We start from the raw sequence: 22,056 nt of genomic DNA on the forward strand, positions 1-22,056 counted from the left end.
TTGAAATGATGTGTGGGAAACACTTCTTCGAACGACTCAGCCAACGAACTTTTGAAAATCATGTCGGGATCACCATAATGTTGTAAATGGCTGTATCGCTCTTTTTCGCTTCGTTGCTTTTAATGTCGAATTACCCGCACACACTCAGTTGTAGTAATGGCCGGATCTTTATTTAGACATTCAGACATTCACAAGCCAACAACACTGCTTGCAAAGGCAGCTCTTCCAGAAGTTACACACCTTTCGAGATTCCAGTGTCTTTTTTTTTCAAAAATATACTTTATTCATGTAAAATTTTCACAATACATTGGAAAATAGCTCAGTACCTTGTGGTCAGCAATTCCATACAATTGGTTTGGATGCTGACAGCAGATCCATACAACGCACTATCGTGCATTTCATTTCAAGGTACAGTTTAGTACAATCCGTAAATCACGTTACATGTAGTACTGTGCAAATGAGGGTATTACATGGAGCAGATGAAAACAGGTTTACATTACATTCCAGGATACATTTCAATGCCAATCACCAATCACGTTACATGTAGCACTGTGCAGATGAATGCAGTACATGGACCGGATGGGGATACATTTACATTTCTTTACAAGTTACTAAACAGTACAGAGACTTTGATTATACATGGCACAACACAGTGTGTTTCAGTACATGGTGCTCTATGTATACAAGCAGATTAACAAGTACAGCCCGAGGGGGGTCTGATTCCATCCCCTGGGTTTACTGTGGCGGAAGGGCCTTAAACTGTGGCTCTTCCCCATCGTGCCTTTGCGGCGACTGCACCAATCTTTAGTGCATCCCTCAGCACGTACTCCTGGACCTTGGATTGCGCCAGTCTGCAAATCTCGGCGTGGATATCTCCTTGCTTTGGAAGACCAGCAAGTTTCGGGAAGACCACAGTGCGTCTTTCGCCGAGTTGATGGCTCTCCAGCAGCAGATGATGTCTGTCTCGGTGTGTGTCCCTGGGAACAGTCCGCAGAGCACAGGGTCCTGTGTTACAGAGCTGCTTGGGATGAACCTCGACAGCAACCACTGCATCTCCTTCCAGTGCTGCCTTGCAAAGGGGAAATCCCAAAGGAGATGGATGACAGTCTCGTCCGCACCACAGCCAACTCGGGGGCAGAGTGCCGTGTCTCTAAAACCCCGGCTGTGCATGAAGGATCTGATTGGTAGGGCCCTTCTCACCACCAACCAAGCTACGTCTTGGTGCTTGTATGAAAGCTCTGGCGATGAGACATTCTGCCAAACGAATTCGACAGTCTGCTCGGGGAACCGTCCGACAGGATCCATCATCTTCTTCTTTTGTAGGGCATCCAGGACCTTGCATGCCGACCACTGCTTTATGGCCTTGTGGTCAAAGGTGTTTTTCTTGAAAAACTTTTCCACGAAGGACAGGTGCTGAGGCATGGTCCAACTGGTTGGAACGTTCCGCGGCAGCCTGGCCAGACCCATCCTTCGCAACACCGGGAACAGATAGAATCTCAGCACGTACTGACACTTGGTGCTTGCGTACGAAGGGTCTATGCATAGCTTGATGCAGCCGCACACATAGGCGGCCATCAGGATGAGGGCCACGTTCGGAACGTCCTTTCCCCCCTTGTCCAGAGATTTGTACATCGTGTCTCTGTGCACACGGCCCATTTTCAATCTCCAGACGAAATGGAAGACGGCTCAGGTGACTGCCACGGCACAGGAGCGGGGTATGGGCCAGACCTGTGCCACGTACAACAACACCGAGAGCACCTCACTCCTGATGACCAGGTTCTTTCCTGCAATGGAGAGTGAGCGCAGCTTCCACCATCCCAGTTTATGTTTCGCTTTAGCGATACGTTCCTTCCAGTTTTTGACGCACGCCTCGTCCGCTCCGAACCATATTCCCAAAACCTTCAGGTAATCTGACTTCACGGTGAAGGGAATAAAAGATTGGTCGGACCAGCTTCCAAAGAACATGGCCTCACTTTTGCTGTGATTTACCTTCGCTCCCGAGGCCAGTTCAAACTGGTCACAGATTGTAAGCAATCCGCGGACCGACTGCGGATCCGAGCAAAAGACGGTGATGTCGTCCATGTACAGGGAGGTCTCGACCTGATCTCTCCATTGCCTGGGATTGTCACCCCCCCTAATGCCCGCATCCTTCCTGATGGACTCAGCAAAGGGCTCGATACAGCACACAAACAAGGCAGAGGAGAGGGGACAGCCTTGCCTGACTCCAGACCTGATCGGAAAGCTTTCAGTTTCCCACCCATTGATTAGAACTGTGCTACTGATGTCTGTGTAGAGCAGTTGGATCCAATTGCGGATACCCTCCCCAAACCCCATCTTGGAGAGCACGTCCATCAGGTACGTGTGCGATATCCTGTCAAAGGCCTTATCCTGGTCCACTCTCCTGTCCCGCACGTAGGCGATCGTATCCCTGAATAGCACGAGGCTATCAGAGATCTTCCTGCCGGGGACAGCGCAGGTCTGGTCCGGGTGGATCACCAGCTCCAGAGCAGACTTGACCCTGTTTGCGATGATCTTCGACAGGATCTTGTAGTTCCACATTGAGCAGCGAAATGGGCCGCCAGTTTTTAATTTCCTCCCTCTCCCCCTTCTGCTTGTAGATGAGGGTGATGATGCCTTTCCTCATTGATTCTGACATGCTGCCGGCCAGAAGCATACCCCCGTACACTTCCAGCAGGTCTGGGCCTATCCAATCCCACAGAGCCGAATACAACTCAACCGGTAAGCCGTCGCTTCCGGGAGTTTTACTCGTCGCGAGGGACCGGATGGCCTTTGTCAGCTCGTCCAGAGTTAGCGGCTGGTCCAGACTCTCCCACTCGCTGTCGTCTAAGACCTCTGAGATAGACGACAGGAAAGACTGGGAGGCCGCGCGGTCTGTGGGCTTGACGTCGTACAGCCCGGCATAGAAGGATTTGCTGATCCTCAGCATATCGGGCTGCGAAGACGTCACAGAACCACCTTCTTCCTTTGGGTTGGTGATCATAGAGCTCCCTCTTTGTACCTTTTGGAAGAAGAAATGCGAACATGTTTCATCCTGCACGACGGAGCGGACTCTGGAGTAGAAGATGATTTTGAAGGACTCTGAGGCAAAAAGTGAGGCTTGCTGGCCCTTCACCTCTTGGAGTTCCTCCGCGACATTGACCCCCATCAACTGCAGCAGGAGCAGGTTTTGCATACTCTTCTAGAGTTGGGACAATTCCCTCTGTTGCCCTCTCGCCTCCTGAACAGCTTTGAGGATGAAGAACCTCTTGATGTTTGTCTTGATTGTTTCCCACCAGTGCATCGGGGAATCACAGAGTGGTTTTACGGTTCTCCAACCTTTGTAATCCCTCTTGAGTTCCTCAAAGTTTTCCAGGGTCAACAGTTTCACGTTGAGCTTCCATATCCCCCTGCCAACTTTCTGGTCTTCCTGTGGGAGGCAGTCGGCCAGTAGGAGGCAGTGGTCAGAGAAGACGTCGGTGGATCTGACCTTGAGCGTGTGGGACACAAACAGGAAGTCTATTTTGGAACAGACGGACCCATCTGGTCTCGACCAGGTGTATTTGTTCGGTGTTCCATCTGCAGGGTTGCTGAAGACGTCGCACAGCTTGGCATCTTTTACCACGTCCATCAGGAGTTTGGATGTGGTGTCCAGTTTGCTGTCAGCTCTGCTGGATCGTCCAGCCGCATCGATGATACAGTTGAAATCAGAACGACCAGTCTGGATGTCGCCAGCAGCAGTGGGAGCTGCTGGAGGAGGGCCAGCCGTTCGCTTCTGAGAGGCGAGGCATACACGTTAATCAGCCTTAGAGGAACATTTTTATACAATACATCTGCTACAAGGAGGCGGCCGCCCACCACCTCCTTAACTTTGGTGATGGTGAAGTGGCCTCCCCACAGCAGAATACCCAGGCCGGAGGAACCGCAATCGTTGCCTCCTGACCAGACGGATGGTCCGTGGGACCACCATTGCGACCACTGCCGGTAACTGCTGAAGTGCGGCAGGCTGCACTCCTGCAAGAACAGCAGGTCTGCCTTGACCTTGGCGAGGCACCCCAAGGTGGAAACACATTGCGTAGTCGACTTAATGCTACGCACGTTAAAGGATGCAATCTTTAAACCCATTTTTAAATTGGTGATTACAATCCAAACATTACATTTTGAACATGCAGTCCTTTGGCCCTGTGGCCTGTGGCTCTACAGTCCATAAGAGGCTGTGTGACAAAAGCCAGTTCCATCTTTTATATCTAAAAAGCCTTTGAACTCTTATTCTTTGCATTCAGACAATCATGACTAACTGCTTTCTGAATCGTTTAACATACAGGCTATTATTCCCACCGTAACAAGGTACTCAAATACTTAACATTACTTGTTTAACCTACAGATGTCATTAAATAGTAACAAAGGTACAATCAAATACTTAACATACAGACATCATCAAATCGTCTAGTCCAGAATTTCCATTATTCCCACTGTAACAAGGTACTCAAATATTTAACATCCAGACAATGACCAGTTACTCATTTCACTGGCTGGAAGGCATCACATTGTCTAACAGTCTCTTTTTGATCCAAACTTCCAATCTTCCTGTTTTCTTAATCCAAACTTCAGACCGTGTGCTGAATCAAAGAATTCAGAAATGTGGGACTCTGCTCCCACACCGCTGAAATGATGTTTAACGCTCATATGTCGCCCATTTAGCCACAAAATAGAAACTGACAGGCATTTTTCGGAAACGTATTGCCGAGCGTTACTTTCCCCATGTGCTTAATGCCAGGAAAAAATAATACCGCTCGCCCACTTTTTTTGGGCGGAATCATCAGAATGGGCGAAATCAACGGCCATAATATAGCCCAGCGTTACTTTCTGCACAGAATTAACACCGAGATTCAATAATACCATCCGGCCACATTTTTTTTGTCATAAAGATCATATTTGCCAAAACTAGCGGCCATGAGATCACCCAGCGAGACTTTCACCACCTCACACACATATCGTCGCAATATCGCTCACCCAGAAAAACGCCCAGATAAAGTGGAACGAACCGGAACTAATCACAGCTTTATGGACGCCATGTTCTACATCACATCGCATCCTTTAAAAGGCTGCTCTGCTTCAACCTCGGGGGAGTTTGGATGTACTCTGAAGGTCATTGGAGTTGCTGTGAACATCTGTACAAACATCTTTACCATACTATGACCAATTGGAATTTAATAGGTGTCTTGTCGGGATATTCATTGTTTATGACCAATCGGTGGAAAACAGAGAGCTATTGCAATGGGGCCTGTCCTTTCTCACCCTCTCTTGATGACCAATTAAATGCTGCAGACTCGAGATGGCCGCTCCACAGCATTATGTGCCCAATGTAAGACATGCCAGAGTGATGAGGAGGACCAGATGTTACACATCCGTGCAAGTACAGGGAGAAGCAGTCTTACCTCGACTTGCCTGACACCACCTGCCTTTGGAGACTGTGCTTCCACAAAGAGGTTATCACTGAGGTATGCCAGCTGATAAGGGGAGATCTGCAGCCTGCCAGCACTATCAGTACTGCACTGTCTGTCGAGGTCAAAGTCACTGTGGCACTGTCGTTCTACACCTTGGGTTCTTTTCAGGCCTCAGTTGGTGACATTTGCGATCTGTCTCAGCATGCCACATATCGTTGCATTAGACAGGTCACTGAAGCCCTGTACGCACGCAGGAGGGACTTGATCAGCTTCCCTATGACCAGGGAGGCACAGAGTGAGAGGGCTCTCAGCTTCTTCAGAATTGCAAACTTCCCCAAGGTGCAGGGAGCAATAGACTGTACGCACATCGCGATGCGGGCATCTTTTCAGGTTGCAGAGGTTTTCACGAACCGCAAGGGATTCCACTCCCTGAATGTCCAACTCGTTGTCGACCACCAGCAAATGATAATGGCAGTGAATGCTAAATTTCTGGGCAACATCCATGATGCTCACATCCTGCGTGAGAACACTTTATCTGACTTGTTTAACAATCAGCCACAAGGTCAATGCTGGATGCTTGGTGACAAAGGATATGGCCTCGCCACCTGGCTGATGATCCCCCTGCGTGACACCCACACCGAAGTCAAGAGGTGATACAACGAAAGCCACAGAGCAACTCTCAATATCATGGAGAAACCATTGGAGTGCTGAAGCAGTGCTTTAGATGCCTGGACCACTCAGGAGGCGACCTCCAATACTACCCTGAGCAGGTAGCTCAATTCGTGGTGGTGTGCTCCATGCTGCACAACTTGGCTATCAGGAAAGAACAAGAATTGCCTGATGAGTCTGACAGTCCACCTCACCAGAGAGAGGAAGAGGAAGATGAGAAGGCGGATGCTGACATTGGCCCAGACACAGACGCTGAAGCCATGCCCCTGCCCCCCACTGTAGACCACATGAAAGGGCCTCTGGTGGCATGATAGCTGCAAGAGCCTTACATCAGGATTTCATCAATGAGCGCTTTGCCTGAAAGAACGTTGGTGGTATTTACAAGGCTGACACACTGCTGGGTGTGTAAGTCATACATCAATTGTGGGCATCACCTTGGTGACAGTTAAAGTTTAACTTGATTGAAGTTAAGTGTAATTATACCCTTTGATGTTAAGGAATCACCATTGTGTAACGGTGCAGCTATCTGAGCCAATGTGCAACAAGGTTACGTTAAATAATAAACATTCAAACCGACCATTTGTCTGAAATCATCAGTATATCTATAAAAACCAACCCTTTCCCCCGTCCCTGCTTCTCATCCTCACCTCTACCCCTCCCCCTTCCCTCCTGACTCCAAGCTGCCTGGCCGAGGAGCTCCGCAGGCGATGCTTCATTGGGGGGGCGGGGGGGATTACGGCCGAACCGTTGCTTGGACGGATACGGGAGAGGACGGTCAAGATATTGCTCCTGGCTCTCATGTGTGGCAATAGGGGTGCGTCACCTTGGGGTGCAGTGCCATACTCCGGGACCACTGGGAGCCCTCTGCCACCAGTGTTCCTGGCTACCAGCTCCAGGGCCTTCACCATCCCTTCCATGTTATATCTTATTTGTTGGACAAAAACTCGGTGCCAACTATGTTCTTGGTGCTTAGTCGGCTTTTTGCTGCTGGTGAATCTCCCTGGTGCCTCCCACAACAGCCAAACAAGCACACACCACAGCCACATACGCCTTCAGTCTCTCTCAGCTACATCTCTCTCTGTCTCCTCTTCTGCGCATGTCATGATGACCCTTGACCTCATGAATCATGGGAATTGAGTGTTGCCATGCCATTGCTAAGGATGGCGACACTTTACGGCAGAGGTCAGTGAGATTTAACGCTCCCGCCCATTTCATATCGCTCGCGGGAACGCCCATTTTCAAAAATGGAGACTAGGTGCTTTGAGAATGGGCGAAAAGCCGGCAATCTGAAAACCCATTTTTACCGTCCACACCGGAAATAACGCCCAGTTTTGGTCAATATGCACAAAAGTGTAAAATCTAGCCCAATGTTTCCACTTGTGGGGAAGACATAACTAGAGGCCATCAATATAAGATAGTCACCAAGAAATCTAATAGGGAATTCAGGAGAAACTTCTTTACAAAGAGAGTGGTGAGAATATGGAACTCGCTGCCACAGGGAGTGGTTGAGGCAAATAGTATCGATGCATTTAAGGGGAGATTAGACAAACATATGAGGGAGAAGGGAAAAGACGGAAGAGGCTCGAGTGGAGCATAAACGCCGGCATGGACTGGTTGGGCCGAATGACCTGTTTTTGTGCCGTATATCCTATGTAATCCTGGGTAATCCTGTGTAATCCAAACGTATCTCTAGCTACGACTCTCTATTCCTAGTACCTACTGGTTTTAAATCCAAACTACAGATCTCAAACCGCAATGTAAATGCAGTCGGCCGCATCTCAGGTCCCAAAGGGCAAAGTTGAACACTTTCTAGAGGAAGAAAAACTTTAAATTGTTTAAAAAAAGAATCCCAATTGGTTCCTTTCTCCTGGGGATTAAAGGAACAAATCATTTCAGGTAAAGGAGAAATGAACTGAAATGCTTGGCGCATAGCATCATAACGTCACCCCCCAAACTAATCCTCATGGAATAATTTTGATTTGGGTCTCCTTAGGAAGGATATACTTGCCTTAGAGGAGGTGCAACAAAGGTTCACTTGATTGATTCCTGGGTTGAGAGGGTTGACTTATGAGGAGGGATTGAGCAGATTGGTCCTATGGCTCTCTGGAGTTTAGAAGAATGAGAGGTGATCTCATTGAAACATATAATATTCTGAGAGGGCTTGACAGGATAGATGCTGAGAGGCTGTTTCTCCTGGCTGGAGAGTTTCAACTGAGGTTCATAGTTTCTGGATAAGGGGTCAGCTATTTAGGACTGAGATGAAGAGACATTTTTTAGAGGTGTGTGAATCTTTGGAGTTCTCTACATCAGAGGGCTGTGGATGTTCAATTATTGAGTATATTCAAGACTGAGATCGATAGATTTTTTGACACCATGACATATGCGGATACGGCGGGAAAGTGGAGTGATGTGGGAGATCAGCCATGATCTTACTGAATGGTGGAGCAGGCTCGAGTGGCCGTATGGCCTAATTATGCTTCATTTCTTATCTTCTTATGAGATTGGGTATTGGGGGTCCCAATGGGAAGAGGCTCTCCAAATCCGAGTTGAACTTGGAAGTGATTTACTCCGAGTTTCATCAATGAATACACCAGTAAAACATTGAAGTGAGCACTGTAATCTTCACCGAGGCGGAAATTGTTCTGGTTGGTTGTTGCTTTTGTCAAATTATTTCCAGTGGAATTCCTTTAGAACCTGTGTTTAATTTCACTCGAAATATCAAATGGAATAAATGTTCACAAACCCATTAATAATGTCAGTACACATATCATATGGAGGATTTCCGACCCTATTGTTAGCACAAATACATTGTCAGACATTGACCCGAATTTTGTGGTAAGAATAATGGTGAGGCTATCAATGTGCACCATTTATTAAGGAGCAAATCGGGCAGTACCTTCCGGAGCGACCGCACATGTGCAGTTAAAGGCGGAATCAGGAAACTGTCCGAATTGCCCTGCTCCTCCATAACCTGTGCTCTAACAACATCTCGCTGGGAGACTCAGCATTCAAACGTGAAGTTGCAGTACTTACCTACTAGATACTCATATTAGACACTCAACACCAGATACACGGCAGAAAAAATTAGGGCTGTCCATTCAGGTGCAAGTGAATTTTTAATTGTGTGATAAGGCTTAATTACTGCCAAACAACCTCGCTGGCCCTGAAAATTAACTTTTAAAAGTGTGAAGTTTCATTCCTTCAGACTTTAGTTACTGTCGGAGATTTTCAGGGAGAAATTCATTATAGCCTAGGAATGGGCGATAACTTTAGAAAAGTTTAAGATTTAACGCCAGGCACTAATTAATCACGCCGCATGCAAAATGAAGTCATGCTCAAAGAAAGGATTGGAGAGCTAAGTCAAGCGCTAATGGTCTAGCCCAATGGCATTACACTCAAAGCGCTCAGCAATATCAGGTGTAGTCTAATCACAAGTCATCATTGCCACAGGCTCTTTCCAGTTCTTAATGGTTCATTGATGCTGCAGAACCTCATTCTCAGCATTGCTGGCTGTGAAGCTGTGTCAGCAAATAGGAGCAGGCCAGGTCCAAGCAGCCGGACGACTCAAGCAGGTGTCATGATGGCAGATCCACGCCCCAGGGAGCGAGCCCGCAGATTTTGCGATTAGACATAGACATAGAAAATAGGTGCAGGAGTAGGCCATTCGGCCCTTCGAGCCTGCACCGCCATTCAATGAGTTCATGGCTGAACATGCAACTTCAGTACCCCATTCCTGCTTTCTCACCATACCCCTTGATCCCCCTAGTAGTAAGGACTACATCTAACTCCTTTTTGAATATATTTAGTGTAACAGAATGTTACACTGCCATCAACAAGCACAAGTACACAATTTAAATCCAAAACAGCTACAAGATTCCTAGGCATTAATAAAAAGTTACCTGAACAACAAGTGACCCAGTTTGAAACTATTTTTTCAACTAAAATATTTTCAACCGTCTTTCATATTTGTCATCAAGTCTTCCACTCTTGTGGGCATCTCCAACCGACATGGGAGATCCAAAGTGGAATTATGCACAAGTAAATACCAATTTGCAAGAATTGACAGCAACCAGTGTAAGAAGTACTGGTTCTCACCGACAGGTTACAAAATATAAACCACAAAACCAAGAAGGTCGCTAGTTCAATCCCAGCTTAAATTGATTTCAGCCAACTCAGAAGCAGCAAGTATATCATAGGATCTCAGCAATCTTGGTGAGGCAAGCCACATTATTTGCTCCCCAACTGATGCCTTGCCACATCTAATGGAAAATATGCACACACCCACTCCGCTGAAGACAGAAGATTGGCATGGAGCTAGAAATATTATCCCTGCTTTGACCATCTAGACACCGAAGAATCTAATACATCAAAAAGAGCAGTGTGTCCCTTTAGAAAAGGAGAAAATTGCAATGAGGATGAAAGCTGAAAGGGTGGTAGAGGCAGAAACCCTAGAGAGTGAGCTTATTTAGAAACTACATTGGAGGCGTCGGTGTTCGCTGTGGAGAGTCGGAGGGCCATGCTCGACCCAACCAGTGGCAGGAGGCCCTCGCCACATGTCTCCCACACCATGTGGAGGGAGGGAGCACAGCACGTCTCGGGCAGCGCTTCTTGGACAGCATGTATTGGGCAGCACGTCTCAGGCAGCACGTCTCGGGGAGCGTGTCTCGGGCAGTGTGTCTCGGGCAGCGCGTTTTGGGGAGCGCGTTTCGGGGAGCGCGTCTCAGGCAGCGTGTCTCGGGCAGCGTGTCTCGGGCAGCGTGTCCCGGGAAGCGTGTCTCGGGCAGCGCGTCCCGGGCAGCGCGTCCCGGGCAGCGTGCCTCGGGCAGCGTGTCCCGGGCAGCGTGTCTCGGGCAACGTGTCCCGGGCAGCGTGTCTCGGGCAGCGCGTCTCGGGCAGCGTGTCTCGGGCAGCGTGTCCCGGGCGTCGTGTCTCGGGCAGCGCGTCCCGGGCAGCGTGCCTCGGGCAGCGTGTCCCGGGCAGCGTGTCTCGGGCAACGTGTCCCGGGCAGCGTATCTCGGGCAGCGCGTCTCGGGCAGCGCGTCTCGGGCAGCGTGTCCCGGGCAGCGTGTCTCGGGCAGCGCGTCCCGGGCAGCGTGCCTCGGGCAGCGTGTCCCGGGCAGCGTGTCTTGGGCAGCGCGTCCCGGGCAGCGCGTCTCGAGCAGCGTGTCTCGGGCAGCGCGTCCCGGGCAGCGTGCCTCGGGCAGCGTGTCCCGGGCAGCGTGTCTCGGGCAACGTGTAACGGGCAGCATGTCTCGGATAGCGCGTCTTGGGCAGCAGGACTCGGGCAGCACTGTGGGTCCCAGGACCCACACATAGTGCAGGAAAAAAGTTGACGACCTCACTCGGGTGGTCAGGGTGAGTCAGTGCCTCAACAAATGCTACATATCAACATCTGAAACATAGTCTGCACACACTGCCCAAAGCACCACACCCCCAACACTCACCCACCAATCTCTACCTAGCAACACTCACACCCACACCTCACACCTTGCACACAATGACAGCTATTCAACTATGGCAGGCACATCACCCAAACACATTGCTGCACACTCACTCACGCAGAGTTGGGATAAACGGGTCCTTTTCAGAATGGCAGGCAGTGACTAGTGGGGTGCCACAGGGCTCAGTGCTGGGACCCCAGCTCTTTACAATATACATCAATGATTTAGACGAAGGAATTGAATGCAATATCTCCAAGTTTGCAGATGACACTAAACTGGGTGGCGGTGTGAGCTGTGAGCGGGATGCTAAGAGGTTGCAGGGTGACTTGGACAGGTTAGGTGAGTGGGCAAATGCATGGCAGATGCAGTATAATGTGGATAAATGTGAGGTTATCCACTTTGGGGGCAAAAATGCGAAGACAGAATATTATCTGAATGGCGGCAGATTAGGAAAAGGGGAGGTGCAACGAGACCTGGGTGTCATGGTTCATCAGTCACTGAAAGTGGGCATACAGGTACAGCAGGAGGTGAAGAAGGCAAATGGTATGTTGGCCTTCATAGCTAGACTATTTGAGAAAAGGAGCAAGGAGGTCGTACTGCAGTATACAGGGCCTTGGTGAGGCCTCACCTGGAATACTGTGTTCAGTTTTGGTCTCCTAATCTGAGGAAGGATGTTCTTGCTATTGAGGGAGTGCAGCGAAGGTTCACCAGACTGATTCCAGGGATGGCTGGACTGACATATGAGGAGAGACTGGATCAACTGGGCCTTTATTCACTGGAGTTAGACAGATGAGAGGGGATCTCATAGAAACATATAAGATTCTGACGGGACGGGACAGGTTCGATACGGGAAGAATGTTCCCGATGTTGGGGAAGTCCAGAACCAGGGGACACAGTCTTAGAATAAGGGGTAGGCCATTTAGGACTGAGATGAAGAGAAACTTCTTCACTCAGAGAGTTGTTAACCTGTGGAATTCCCTGCCGCAGAGAGTTGTTGATGCCAGTTCATTGGATATATTCAAGAGGGAGTTGGATATGGCCCTTACGGCTAAAGGGATCAAGGGGTATGGAGAGAAAGCAGGAAAGGGGTACTGAGGGAATGATCAGCCATGATCTTATTGAATGGTGGTGCAGGCTCGAAGGGCCGAATGGCCTACTCCTGCACCTATTTTCTATGTTTCTATGTTTCCTGCCCCCCTACCCTCACCTTAATCTGACTCTTGTGCCTTTATGTTTTCTGACAATAAGCAAGCACCTGAGTAGCCTGTCGCTGAGGGCACAGAGAGAGTGAGGCGGGAAAAGAGGAGGAGGGTCACTGCATGTCTCACCCACAGGCATCAGCTCAGATACTGGCACTACCCATTGTTTAGAGGCTGTTATAGTAGCTGGATCTGCACAGAGTGATGCACCGAGGACGAGCGGGCTATAGCAAAGCCAGGGGGAAAGGACAGCTAGGGCGCCAGCTCCCGGAGGGCGAGTTCACGCACGAGGTCTGCTGCACAGGACTCAGATGAGGACCTCGATGGGGAGGTGTTTGGAAGAAGGGTGAAAAAGGGTGAAAATCTGCAAAAGGAGATAGACAGGCTGAGTGAGTGGGCAAAAGTTTGGCAGATGGAGAATAATGTTGGAAAGTGTGAGGTCATGCACTTTGGCAGAAAAAAAATCAAAGAGCAAGTTATGATTTAAATGGAGAAAGATTGCAAAGTGCTGCAGTACAGCGGGACCTGGGGGTACTTGTGCATGAAACACAAAAGGATAGTATGCAGGTACAGCTTGTGATCAGGAAGGCCAATAGAATCTTGGCCTTTATTGCAAATGGGATGGAGTATAAAAACAGAGAAGTCTTGCTACAGTTGTACAGGGTATTGGTGAGACCACACCTGGAATACTGCGTGCAGTTTTGGTTTCCATATCTACGAAAGGATATACTTGCTTTGGAGGCAGTTCAGAGAAGGTTCACTCGGTTGATTCCGGAGATGAGGGGGTTGACTTATGAGGAAACGTTGAGTAGGTTGGACCTCTACTCATTGGAATTCAGAAGAATGAGAGGTGATCTTATCGAAACATATAAGATTATGAGGGGGCTTGACAAGGTGGATGCAGAGAGGATGTTTCCACTGATGGGGGAGACTAGAACTAGAGGGCATAATCTTAGAATAAGGGGCCGCCCATTTAAAATTGAGATGAGGAGGAATTTCTTCTCTCAGAGGGTTGTGGATCTGTGGTATTCGCTGCCTCAGAGAGCTGTGGAAGCTGGGACATTGAATAAATTTAAGACAGAAATAGACAATTTCTTAAACGATAAGGGAATAAGGGGTTATGGCGAGCGGGTAGGGAAGTGGACCTGAGTCCATGATCAGATCAGTCATGATCGTATTAAATGGCAGAGCAGGTTTGAGGGTCTGTATGGCCTAAACCTGCTCCTATGTTCTTATGTTCTTATGTGATGGCCATGCACTCAGAGATGATGGGTGCAATGACAAGGGTGCCCGAGAGCCTCTCGGCAATGGTAAGGAGTGTGGAGGAGTCTGTCTCCAACATTGCACAGAGCTCTGCGCCCACCATGAAGCCCATCATTTCCAGTGTGCAGACGATGGTGGACTCCCAGAGAGACCGTGGTAACCAGACCTGATGACGCGTGTCATGGGCGATGTGACAGCTTCCATTGCAGCACAGGCGGAAGCAATGCAACATCTTAGTGCTGTAATGCAGTCTATGCTTGGTGCCATCCAATCTCAGGCTGCTCTCATGCAGTCTCAGCTTAATGCCACACAAGCTCTGACTGCTGCCATCGTCGCTGGGCCCACCACAGTCCACCAGGGATCTCACAGTGTCGCAGCAGGCCAGCAATCTGTGCTCCAACAGATTGGGGGGATGCCGAAGTGCTGCCCCGGGGAAATGGCACTGGGTCAGTGGAGCAGGAACCTGTTGTCCTCTCTCAGAATGACACTGCCACTCCGCCATTGCCCTTGTCACTGGCTGTCATCCAGCCAGCCCAGACTGCTGCCACACATGCTGAGGTGGTGCAGTCAACAGCCAGGCTTTCCAGGCCCAGAGCTGGTCAAGATGTCCTGCAAGGCCATCTTAAGTCTTCTGTATGGACACTCAGCCTTGCAGCAGTCGTGTTGCAGTCACCGAGCCAACACTTCATAGGAGCACTGGAGTAAGCAAAGGCACAATAACGAGAGGCATTAAGGGATTGCATAAGGGTGAATAGTTAATATTGTTGTAAATATGTGTTAACTGATTATTGATAAATTTATTAATTCAATTTGGATAATTTTGTGGTGTGTCTCGCTTCAGCTTTGCGCAGTGAAATATCCTGCGACAGGGATGGAATGATGGAGATGTGGTGAGCATCGGAGGTTTAGGGTTTAATTTATTGGCAGTGAAGTCTGATGAGGCAGTCAATTGAGTAGCTGCTTCCTCTCTCACTCATGTGCCTCCTCATCCTCCTCGTTTCCTCTTCTCATCCTTGTCCACCTCCTCTATTCCCTCTTCCTCCTCCTGAGGTGGTCCTGTAATCCCTAGTGTCAGTGTTGGGCCCTCGTGATGGGAAAGTTGTGTAGTATGCAGCAAACCACGACAAAATGGAACACCCGCTCAGCTGAGTACTGCAGGGCTACTCCCGATTGGCCAAGGCAGTGAAACGGCTCAAAACTGGTCTGCTCAATGATGTTCCTGGTAACGGCATGGCTCTCATTGTATGAGGGCTGGGCAGGAGTGTTGGGGTTGTGGAGGGGAGTCATGAGCCAGGTGGAGAGCAAATAGCCCTTGTCTCCGAGCAGCCAGCCGCGAGCTTGATATGATGGCTGGAAGAGAGCTGGAACATCGGTCTAGTGCAGGATGAAGGCATCGTGGCTACTGCCAGGATAACAGGCATTGATGGTGAGGATTTGCTGTCTATTGTCACACACCAGCTGCACATTAAGTGAGTGGGAGCCTCTGCGGTTACAGAAGATCTCAGGATTGTGATGCGGTGCCCGCAAAGCCACGTGGGTGCAGTCAATGGCACCCTGCACCATAGGGAAGCCCACTATCCTGGCAAAGCCACATGCACGCTCACCCTGCTTCTCTCTGGTGATGGGGAGGAAATGTAGTCCCTTCTCCTACGTAGAGAGCCTCTGTGACCTCCCGGATGCAGCGATGGACGGCGAACTGCGAGATGTTAGCTATGTCTCCACTTGCAGACTGGAAGGATCCGCTAGTGGAGAAATTGAGGCCGACAGTGACCCTGACTACCACCGGGACAGCCGTGGTCACCCTGATCTAAGGCTGGAGGTCTGGTTGCAGGAGGTGGCAGAGTTCTGTCACCAACTTCTTGGTGAGGCAGTCTTCTAATACACTGCTCCTCGCTTAATTGGAGGTCGGAGAAGTGGTGTTGGAATACCCCTGAAGGGTAAGACCAGCTGTTGAGAGCCCTGATGGCCCACCTCCTCCCTCTGGCCATATGTTCCAATCTGAGCGCTGCCTGCGCTCCCTCCGCCGTAGACCCTGGAGGGCGAGGTCGAGTACCACTACAGCCCCCATTAATGTAGCAAAGTCTCGCACTTTGATATGTTGTGAGAATAAAAATGTCACCAAGTTTTAGCAGACACAACACTCTGGATAGAAAACAACCTTTAAATGATTAAATGTCAAACTGACCGGAAGCAGTGAAACAGCACTAACCCGACAGCTACGACTCATTATTCATCATCCCTTTCAGTAGCACCCCTGAAGCTGGCATCCGCCTGCTTGACCCCTCTTCTCGTGTCGCTGTCGAAGCGAGTCGCTAATGCAGGGGGCGACAATGAATTTTGCAGATTGGGCGCCCAGTGAGCGTTGCATGTTCACTGACGTCACGATCTGCCTGATGCTGAAGTTGTCAGCGCTAATTAGTAGCAGCGGCGCTATGGGGAGGACCGTATTTGGCGTGTATCGCTGGATTCACCTCGCTACAGCCCTACTGTCTCAGTGCCCCATTAGCCCCTCCCCCCACTAGGAGCTAACTGGAGGCGCTAAGATATCAAATTTTTTTCCCCTTCAAAAAATGTAAAAATTGTAAAGTCTCACAGAAAGTATGTGGGCAAGTGTAAAAACATGGGATCATGGGAACAGGAGTAGGCCATTTAGCCTCCTCAGCCTGTTCCGCCATTCAATGTGATCTGCGACCTAACTCCATATACCCGCCTTTGCCCCATATCCCTTAATACATTTGGTTAACAAAATTCTATCAATCTCAGATTTAAAATTAAGAATTGACCGAGCATTCATTTCCATTTGCAGAACAGAGTTCCAAGCCTCTACCACCCTTTGTGGGTAGAATTGTTTCCTAATTTCACTCTTGAAAGGTCTGGCTCTAATTTTTGGACTGTTACCCCTCGTCCTAGAATCCCAACCAGCGGAACCAGTTTCTCTCTATCTACCCTATCAGTTCCCCTTCATATCCTGAAAACCTTGATCAAATCACCTCTTAGCTTTCTAAATTCCAGTGAATACAACCCCAGTTTGTATAATCTCTCCTCATAACTTAACCTTTAGAGTCCAGGTTTCATTCTGGTAAACCTATGCAGCACTCCCTCCAATATATCCTCCCTAAGGTGTGGTGCCCAGAACTGAACACAGTGCTCCAGGTGTGGGTTAACCAGGGCTTTGTACAGCTATAACTTCTACCTCCTTGTATTCTAGTCCCCTAGATATAAAGGCCAGCATTCCATTGGCCTTTTTGGTTATTTTCTGCACCTGTCCATGATATTTTAATGATCTATGTACCTGACCCCCAAGTCTCTTTGGACCTCCACTGTTTCTTGCTTTTCACCATTTAGAAAATACTCTGATCTATCTTTTTTATGTCCCATGAGGATGATCTCATATTTGCCACAGTTTTGCCCATTCACAATCTATTAATAACTTTGTAATGTTATGCTTTCATGGACACTGCCTACAATGCCACCTATCTTAGTGTAAGCTTGGATACGTGGCTCTCTATCCTGTCACTTAAGCAGTTAATAAATATGATGAATAGTTGAGGCCCCAACACCAATCCCTGTGAGACACCACGAGTCACATCCGACCAATTTGAGTGCCTGCCCATTATCCCTACTGCCTGTCTCCTGCCACTCAGCCAGTTTCCTAACCAGGTCGATAATTTCCCCTCACTTCCATGTGCTTCAACTTTAGTTAATAGTCTCTTATGATGAACTTTATCAAATGCTTTTTGGAAGTGCATATAAATAACATCCATAGACATTCCCCTGTCCACTACTTCTTCACTGTTACTTCTTCAAAAAATGAATCATTCATCAGGCATGACCTACCTTTCACAAATCCATGCTGGCTCTCTCTGATCAACTGCGCACTGGTCTATAATTTCCCTCTCTCGCCTTTCTTAAATAACGGAGTGACATGCGCAATTTTCCATTTTGAAGGAATGGCTCCTGAATTGAGAGAACTTTGGAAGATTATAGTTGGGGCATCTGCAATGTGCTCACCTACTTCCTTTAAATTCCTGGGATGGAAACCATCTGGCCCTGGGGATTTGTCACTCTTTAGTCCCATTATTTTCTTCATTACTGTTATTTTATTATATGTTAACTTTTGGTGAATCTCTGTTCCTTATTCAATATTAGATTCCTTGGAATGGCAGCATGCTATCCTGTGCCTGTACCATAAATACTGACACAAAGTAATTATTCAACATGTCTGCCATTTCCTTTATTCAATGACAATCTCACTGTTATCAGTTTTCAAGGGGCCGACATTGCTCCTGACCACCCTGTTTTTTCTAATATACTTTTAAAAATATTGTGTTGATTTCGATATCCATTGTAAGTTTCTTTTTATGTTCCCTTTGTGTAGCTCTTACTGTCTGTTTGTGATCCTTGCTGTTCTTTGTATCTCTCCCATTCACCAGGATCAGATCTCAACTTTGCATTTTTGTATGCCTTTTCTGTCATGTATGTAGACCATGTATACTAACTGTATAGTCACATAAGGTGTGGCACCAGAGGGCACTGCAGTGGGAGACCTGAGGGTCACCTGCATAGGTGTGCAGGGCCCAGTATAAAAGGCTGCCCATCATGCTTGTGCCTCACTCTGAAGTTACAATAAATGGGACTAAGGTCACAACATCTCAAATACAATACTAGACCTCGTGGAATCATTCATAAGTATTAAAGACATAATACTGGCGACAAGATTTAGAACTTTCACGCAAAAATGACTAACATTGGTGCATTAGAAAAGTTCTCAGAGGGTGAAGATTGGGAAGCCTTTACGGAGTGACTCGACCAATATTTCGTCGCAAACGACCTGGTAGGCGATGATTCGGTCACGCTGGCAGATAAGCGCAGAGCTATCCTGTTGACCAGTTGTGGGCCCGCGGTCTACAGCCTTGTCAGGGACTTGCTTGTACCAGAGAAAACAATGACTAAGTCATACGAGGAGCTGAAAGTGCTAATTCGGGACCAACTCAAACTGAAGGAGAGCATCCTCACAGCCAGGCATCGATTTTATACACACCACCGCCCCGAGGGCCAGGAAATCGCGAAGTACGCTGCCGACCTCAGGAGGCTGGCAGGACCGTGTGAATTCTGCGCATCCCTTGCCGATGCATTGCAGTACATCTTCATAATTGGCATTGCTCATAAGGCCCTTCTTCACAGGCTACTGACTGCTGAAACCACCGTCACTCTGCAGAAGGCCATCAGCATCAGCCAGGCGTTCATGACCTCAAGCTGCAGCTCCAAGCAGATGATGACTCACTCTCAGGTCTCAAACCCGGCAAGAACTGTAAATAGAATGGCTCCTTTCACAGGCAGAACTGTTGAATGTGAATCCGCCCAGGGAAGAGCGTACAGGCCCCCGAGTCCTTTAACTCAGAGTCCGCCGAGGGCTACAAACGTAAGTCGAGCAGCACCATGCTGGCGTTGCGGAGATAATCACAGGGCTCATCAGTGTCAGTTTAGAGACTTTGTGTGCAAAGGCTGCAGCACAAAGGACCACCTCCAGCAAATGTTCAAAAGATCTGTGATTCACCACGTGGAAAAGGAGTCAGCAGATGGCTGTGAATCCAGCGTGGATTACGAGGAAATGGCTAGAGAGGCAGCTCAGTCCCAGGATGAAGTGTAAGGAGTATATACCTGCACTATAGATTGTCCTCCAGTGATAATGGAAGTCGAGATAAATGGCGCTCCAGTCTTCATGGAAGTGGACACGGGGGCGAGTCAGTCAGTAATGAGCCAGGAAGTCTTTGAGAGGCTATGGAAAGATCAAGCTGAATGACCCAAGCTGGTCCCAGTTCAGGCAAAGCTGCGCACCTACACCAAGGAACTGATATCAGTTGTTGGTATTGCGGATGTAAGTGTATCCCATGAAGGCGCGGTGCACAATTTACCATTCTGGATTGGTTTCAGGTGATGGAACAACACTACTTGGATGGGGAAAATTCATTGGAACTGAGAAGACTTCATCCCTCCAGCGATCGACATCCCCCATGCTCAGAGGCAGAGCAAGCCCCCACCTTCGGTTAGACCAGACATTGGAGAGCAGATCCGCGCAGCCCCAGAGGCACAGACTGCTCATCATGACTGCGTGGCGATGGTCCGGCCGAGACGACCCGAAAGCACCTTCCCGGTTTCAGTGGTAGGACTCCTGAGGAGGAAGATTGGATCCGAGGGCGCCTTCCCAGCTTCAGTGGCAGGACTCCTGGGGAGGAAGGTTCGATCCGAGGGCGCCTTCCCAGCTTCAGTGGCAGAGTCCCTGGGAAAGCAGATCATGGCAGTCGACATCATGGACAGGGAAATGATGGCATCCAAACCACGAGGTGCAGCGCTAATGGAGCAACGACAGGTGGTTTCACACAAGGAAAAGATTGGGGTAAAAGTAATAAGGCCATTTTAAAGGAGGCCAGCAATCCGCCATTTTTGAATGAACTGCTTGAAATTGGTAACTAATGTAAAAGTCCAGCTGTAACGATCAAAATGTTGTTGAGTGATGTCGGGTGCAAATTGCAATCAGCCAATCTAGCGGGCGGACACCTAACGGTCGTATACAGGTCCAGCGGGCTACCCAATGCTGTCGCCTGCGTCCCCGGGACCAGAACGATGTATCATAAAGTGTCCCCACAGCTGACAGAAGTAGACAAGCCGCAGAGTAAACGACCTCCGGAGAGCAGAGACACCGGTAGCGATACCCTGCCTCAGATCGGTTTAACATTGCAGGCACCCGATGGCATGAACCGCCACGGGCCAGAAACAGTAAACTGTGCCTATGCTCGCAGTCGGTTACCATCGCCCACCACCAGGTGGAAAAGGCGCAGCCCACAAACCCACTTGCCCCCATGGCAATGCCCAAGAGCGAAGGGTCACCCACAACGGCTCTTCCGAATGGGACCTGGAACAGCCAGGATCCCAAACTAGAGAGTGCTCACAATGGTACCCTCAAGGAAAGCGAGTCAGCAGTCCCCTGCTAATTGCTAGACAAGACGAGGCATCCCCACCGTTGCTTAGACAAAACGCTCACTCGCTCAGACCACTTCCCAGGGAGCAGCAGCGACACTGTGCAAACGAAAAGGACAGGGAGGTCACAGACACATCAGCTGACTTTGGGCCTGCCCCACACTAGGAGTAACGGCAAGAGCCCTGAGCTCCGGCAACTCGAGCAAAATGAGCTCACCTCGCCCATAGACCCACTAGCATGGGGCGCTGTGCCACCACCAGACGACCCGGATCTCATCCGGCCGTACTGGAACTAGACTGTGGAGAATGGAGTAGTCATGGACTCACAACCAGAAACCACGGGGACCTCCACTGACAACAAATCTCACAACCAACCCACCCAAGCTAGAAGTGACCCTCCAATGGTCAACCAGGAAGAGCAAAGCCCAGGTCACCATCAATGTACGAGTCAATTTGCATTAAAGACTTGGGGGGAAGTGATTTCATGTATGTAGACCATGTATACTAACTGTATAGTCACATAAGGTGTGCCACCAGAGGGCACTGCGGTGGGAGACCTGAGGGTCACCTGCATAGGTGTGCAGGGCCCAGTATAAAAGGCTGCCCACCATGCTTGTGCCTCACTCTGGAGTTACAATAAATAGGACTAAAATTACAACAGCTCAAGCACAATACTAGACCTTGTGGAGTCATTCATAAGAGTATTAAAGACATAACATTTTCATTCAGTTTTATGCTGTCTCGTTAGTCGTCCATGGCTGTTTTTTTAAAAATAGAACTGATTCCCCCAGGGCTATAAACTGGTTCTGCATCACCTTAAATTATTCTTTGAACAACTCCCACTGATCTTCCGTCGTTTAACACATTAACAGTTTACTGTGGACAATCTCTGTCTCATCCCTTTGAAGTCGACCTTAACTAAATCTACAATCTTAGTAGTTGTTTTACATTAATCACTTTTAAACAAAACATTGAATGAAATCATATTATGATCGCTAGTAGAGAAATGTTCACTAGGCTGTTAACTAAATCTGGCTCATTACTCATTATTAAACCTAATAT

The sequence above is a fragment of the Pristiophorus japonicus genome, chromosome 15 (assembly GCF_044704955.1).
Source record: "Pristiophorus japonicus isolate sPriJap1 chromosome 15, sPriJap1.hap1, whole genome shotgun sequence".
NCBI lineage: Eukaryota > Metazoa > Chordata > Chondrichthyes > Pristiophoridae > Pristiophorus > Pristiophorus japonicus.